Source organism: Mya arenaria, chromosome 4 (genome assembly GCF_026914265.1).
Source record: "Mya arenaria isolate MELC-2E11 chromosome 4, ASM2691426v1".
Lineage (NCBI taxonomy): Eukaryota > Metazoa > Mollusca > Bivalvia > Myida > Myidae > Mya > Mya arenaria.
Window position 1 is genome coordinate 46671936 of NC_069125.1, and position 6557 is coordinate 46678492.

The 6557-nt window shown below is 34.1% G+C and overlaps 1 pseudogene; it reads left to right on the forward strand.

Annotated features, from left to right (window-relative positions):
* Positions 1 to 816: 816 nt before the first annotated feature.
* Positions 817 to 6557, forward strand: LOC128230176 (universal stress protein in QAH/OAS sulfhydrylase 3'region-like; annotated as a pseudogene).

Sequence of the window (6557 nt, forward strand, 5' to 3'; positions counted from 1 at the left end):
ACTGGGAAATGGGCGTTGTGAAGGCAATAGTGACTGACACTTCCCATGAACGTCCGCCGGACCTCAACCATACCGCGGATTCCAAGAATCAACAGGTAAGAGCCCTTTCCATAGCACACTCTATACTCGTCTCCCCGGGCTTTCCACACTGCTGCTTAACATGACCGTCTAATTGAAAATAGCGAATTACTAGTACTTTGCGTTCCCTGTGCTCAAACCTTAAATACTTTTTCTCATTCAAAGCACAGTATTCAAATATTGAATAAATATATATCATTAAGAAATTACCACAATGCCAAAGTTTCCATAACTGTCTGTGTCTATTTATAGATCAAACCCTAGCAACCACCATACATGTGAATGGAAACTATTTAACGAGGATTAAAAATCTTTACTGTTTAAATTTACAAAATGCAATGTCTAACAAACACTCAAGGAGACACACAACAAGGACATATTACACATGTACTAACATTGTGAATGGGTGAATCATTTTACAACTTGTTTATGAATCATACACACTCTCGATTTGGTCAGTACATTTGTGTATATTCAAGAATCAATCAACAATCTTGGTTAAACGAGGCCTCTTGAACGCTTCTTATTTTGTCTGATAGGGAAAAGTCGATATATTACTTAAATATTTTCACTAAACCTAAGTATATGAATATAACAGAATTCGCTGCAGTGTTCAATCGTGTATAATCATTACTTGCGTTACTTTTGTAACAAAGCATCATTGAGAGATTGGAAGAATGTGTACGTTGGAGTGGATGCGTTTGTGATTGTCAGCGTTTGTGTGTAGGCGTGCTTGTGTGTAGGCCGGGGGATTAGGGCTTATAAATAAATAAAAAAAAACATAAAATAGTTATTATGCTATTACTGCCTTAATGTATGTGTATTGTTTTGTACTCTGTGTAAAAATAAATGAGAAAAAAACCCCAAAGCATCCGTAACATATCGATGCCACTCATCATTTAGTAAGATGTTAAGTGAGCATACAATTTGAAGGCAAAATCTTATTGCACATCGTGTGGTATAACTTAGAATAAGTGTGAATATTAAACTTTGTTTTATTGAACAATGTGGTGGAGATGATTAAGTTTGTCGGTAGTATTGAAAAGTAATAAAGCAAAATATACAATGTGAGTAGCACGTGGTTTAATTATATCATACATGATATAATTATTATCGTTAGCCTCATTCTGAATGTTTGAATGTGTTTTAATGTTTCAGTGGCCAACCCATAACATGCCAGACGCTCTATGGAAATTGTTCTCGAAGAAGTTTTTACATGGAATCTGTGAATGAATTTTTACGATATCTGTCAGAAACAACATATGAAAACGTCAGTTTCTCTGGAATTGTTGGATTAACAAGTAGCCTCTTGGAAAGTCAACTTGATGGATTTCTTTCAAAATAATGTGAATGTGTAATTCATTGTGTGTGCTTCTCAAACATATTGTTTACAAAACAATTTAACACTTTAAAAGTATCGTTGTATTTCGCCAGAACCTTTTGCACAATTTTTCGTGTGTTCCAAAGGAAAATTTATTTGCAACAGGGCTGATTTCAGAAATGGAAAGCAAGCGAACGATTGTAATTGCTATTGATGACAGTGAACATTCGGAGTTTGCATTTGACTGTGAGTCTTAACTCTCTTTGTGGTCAGTTTTTGAAATTTCAAATATTTCTTCTCGATTTTTTAATGATTCAATTTCTAATTGAAATGCCAATTTAGTTCAATCGTATTTTATTGTATATAATATACGCATGTCATATAAATCATTTCTACAAATAATATAATTATACAATTGGGTTGGGCCACAAGTTATAACAACGTTAGAAAATGGCCCTCCCCGCAGGGGAAAATGCCAATGTATATAATACATGTATCATTTTCGTTTCCATAACATCTTTAAGAAACAATGTTTTAAAGACGCACACTATATGTTGTTGCAAACAGTTTTTAATAGCAATGCATTATCATGACTATCTCGTTTGACTTTAATGGTCAAAACAAAACGGGAAATGATTTGGGTACTGATCAATAAATATCAGCGATATTTTGGCGGTATTTTGACTGGGGGATTGTGACCGCGTTGCTATCAATTCAATTAACCAATTTTTAACATTTTTTTTTATCTGTAAACAAATATTTTCATGTTGTTTTGCTCATTAAAGTCATATAAGATTAACATGATAATGCATTAAAACGAAGCAAAAGATGCATCAAACTATAATTGTGCACCTTTAATGCCTCCATTTCAAACACGTGTATTTCTCCTGGTATAGACACTTTAGTGGTTATGGAACATAGAATTATACATGCGAAATATAAGCACGTACCTTTTTACAGTTTACGTGGACAATGTCCATCGCCATGGTGACCACATCGTCCTTGTACATGTTCCTGAATACAGCAACATACTGTCTGCTTGTAAGTACTTCTATATTACGAACATATCATGACCTTTTATTATATAGTGACGCTAGCTTAAATAAATGTCGATTTCCGTCGCTTTTCATATTTTACTACAGAAATGTGCATTTACCATACCTTTAAGTACTATTTTATCTTAGTGTATTTTTTCTTTGATGCATATGGACAGTCGGACCAGGTAAAGAATACATATTTTATCATTTTAAATATTAAACTAATGAGAGTCGATATGAGAACCATATTTGTATTTACACTCAGAAAAAATGAATGGCCATGCGGATTGCCGAGAAAAAAATCATTGCTTTTTACCACATACTGTTGGTAAACCATCGTCATTTAGATACAGACAGCAAATGGTAGATTCCATTTTAATTAATTATGAGCTATCGACTGAATGAGCTTCACATGTGTTACAGGGGAATAGTTTATAAACATGTCAACCGTAATAAATTCATTTTTGTCGGAACAAGGAACTGGTTTGAAAACGTCTGACGGTCAAACCAGTGGTTGCTTTGACACCACAACCCCAATCCCACTTCTTAACAATTATTCGTGTTCGAATGAGTCATTTAACGACGATCACGTTAAACATGTCATCGTTCAACACCAATGGCGCATGCTAATAACTTGCGATATTTTCGTTTTATGCTAACGGTAGCTCACGTGAGCTAACTGTTTCGGGTTATATACCTATTGCCTCGCAGCGCATTCACTGTCTGTATGCGGGAAACGTTAGGTTCAAACACTAACAATAAGCCTGAACTTTACTCGCAGCAGAGTTAAACTAAAAGAGGGTTACAATGTATCTAGGCAAAAACAGAACAAAGATCATCTGAGTTCTATTTCATACACTGACATAAACCAAACATAACACAGACAAACAACTAGTTACAAAACCGACACCTAACAGTATATATATATACAAAAATAGTTCTTGTTAAGTTATATTAAAGCATCGGAAGTAGAAAACAGAGGTGTTTTGCTCGAAATTAGTTTTTGTACAAATGGCGTTGCAATATATTCGTCGATTTATTTCCTTGGTAGTCGAAGCAATATTGACCATAAGTATCTGGTCGAATCGCTAACTTAAATGTTGCTCAAATTGAAGTCGTTACAATATTGTTCGTCTTATTGTGTACATATTTATACTTTTGATTTATCGTAGCGGACGAACGCTGATAATCGAAATGTGTTGAACGAATTAGAGTTTACGTAAAAGTAACAAAAATTTAAAAACAAAACATTTTTTTAAAGTTTCTTTATCCTGAATGTAAGTGGATGTTTATTTTGTTCTGTACACCGTTTTAAACACGCTTTAGTTAGGTTTGTCGTTTCTTTCGCGGAAAATATGTATTGAGTAGCAAAACATAAGGCGTGACAGGATTTTTCAAAATTAAACATTTATCTGACCATTGTTTAAAAGAACAAATTGTTTAAAATTTCAATGAAAAATAAGAGAGACGCGTGCGACCCCTTCTTGATAAATAAGATGTTACACAATGATGTTCTTTCTGAGTTAGAATAGAACATGTTTTTTGCAAAAACAATATACTGCCGTCAAGTATGTTAAGTTGTTAAACTGCAAGTCTTAAAGTGACACTCTTATTCAAAATCCATATATACACATGCATAACAAACATAAATTTTAAGTGATAAACCTTTAAATAATTCCTAAATAATGCATTTATGGAAATATTAATTACTGATAATAAGGTTGTAACCGTTTATTGAATAGCTGAATACGCGAATTAAATGATTGGCGAGTGCTAAAAGATTTACTGCAATCCACTATCATCCCATTTGGTAGAAAACCGTGTTTCATACACCGTTCTGTTAAATTTAATTCGATATCCTTCATAAAAACCATTGATTTCGACATTCTTTCATCCTTTTTGGTACTTTAAAACAAAAGTATTAATTGTGGTAAATCTAATTTGGGAGAAAGAATGCACCTTTAACGATTTAACGAATTGCTTAATTGGAGGTTGGATGGCGATTTAATTGGATGGAAATGTATGTTTAAATCTTAAAACGTTATCATTTATTTGTAAGTCTTAATGGACACCAACATATATATACCAGACTGAGATCTTTGAATATCAAAAAGGATCAGATATTCCGTTGTATGCAAAATGAGTATTAACTTGCCGACATAAATCACAATTATATCGAACTAAGTAGCAAGACGATGCATACTTTCATCCAACATTTCCTTGTATTGACACTTTAAGGACATTAGATCTACGCATAATCGGAAGTTATTATTATTGGTTATCTATTGGGTATAGAGTATGCATCTAACGGGAGCTTTTCATCCTGGAGATGTGTTTGTCCAATGACTTATATACATTGCCTGACAATATTATATATTCAATCCGCGAGAGCCCAGACGGTTTTAGGGTTCCAGACTAAAAAAGACCAAGCCATAACAATAGACAGGCATTCAAACAAATGGATGTTTTAAAAGCTGCCTCTTCTTTCAACCACTTAATTTCTGTTACTTGCATGCTCATCTTTCGCATACTAACGTAAATACATTGTCAATGCCTTCGTACCAATAAACTGATTCTTGGTAATATACTTTTATATGTTTCAGCGTCTCTTTTGACTGATCCAAACATCATTGCTGAAATGATTAAAGATACCGAAGAACGGACCAGCGAACTCGTCGACAAATACTCGTTCAAAATGCAACAAAAGCAGGTATTTAAAAAAGGATACTCTAGACCTGTTATAGAAAGTTCGGAAACATACACTAGCCACGAATTTTCTTGAAACATGATATTGTATTTATTTCTATAATATATCTCAATGTAAAACTCGTATAATCTAAATAGTTGAGACACTGTAAGCAATCATTCTTCTTAAAGGTGATAGCGATAAGTATTTGTAATATGCTTTACTTACAGTTACACGGCCACGTGAGACAACAGTGTGGAAAGCCCGGTGAGGCGATTTTAGAGTGTGCCAGGGAAGAGGGCGCTACCATGTTGATACTTGGAACTCGTGGAATGGGATTAATGCGGCGGACCTTCATTGGAAGCGTCAGTGACTATTGCCTCCACCACGATTTCCCGTCCTTGTCTGCAGACATAAACCGTTTATAAGTGACAAATAATACTCATGATATATGTGCTATCCTACGTTCATATGGATACTCCTATATAGTAAAAGTGCCGCCGTAAACCAGATTTAAAATAAAAACTGCATTTGCTTTTGAACAACATTCAGCTGAACGGGAGAACCAAGCTAAAAATTTGAAGTGAAATCATACATTGCGTAATTGAAGAGAACGTCACAGTATTTGCATGCAACACTGAACTGGCGAAATAATTGTTATATTTCAATCTCTCTAGAATGCGTTGTCTTAAATGTCTTTATAGTAAGCCACGTGAAGCATATTTTTAACCGCAATTCGGGTTTTATGAAAACGAAACAACGGCATCCATGATATTAATATACGTAGAACTTGTGAAACATAATATACGTACGGATATATCTTTGAAAGCGGGAATTGCAGATCTCTTGTATTTCATTTATTTATCAATTACTATATATTAAAGGATGATTCAGAGTATCAAAACGCGTTGTAGTAATATATAAAATGCCAGTCGTCAGTTTTTATTGAACCTTGACATCCAGGAAACTGGGCGATAGGTGTTTAACCCAACATCTGTTGTTAAAAATGATTTAAAATTCGTGTGCTCTTGTTTTTCGGTTTTACCTCGGCTTTGATCTGTGTGTCATAAAAAGAAGATTCTCCATTCATCTATTGGCATGCTGTATCAACTGTATAAACAGCCCACAAGAATACATATTTGTATTGGTGGTACTCGATATTGTACCTATTGTCGTTTTACCACGCATATATGAAGCTCAACAAACTGATGCAATCTAAAACCATTGTTCAATGAGATGGAAGTACTTAAGACCCATTTTCTTTTGTAAATGCATTATTGTATGCTATAATGTTTATTTTAATTAATGCAGAGCTGAATACTGAATGATATTAACAGCAGATACCTTTTCGAATGTCATCATTAAAATTGTGTGTGTGTTCGTGAATTGGTATCACTAGAATCAACACCGACTGTGTATCATAAAGAAGTGCAGA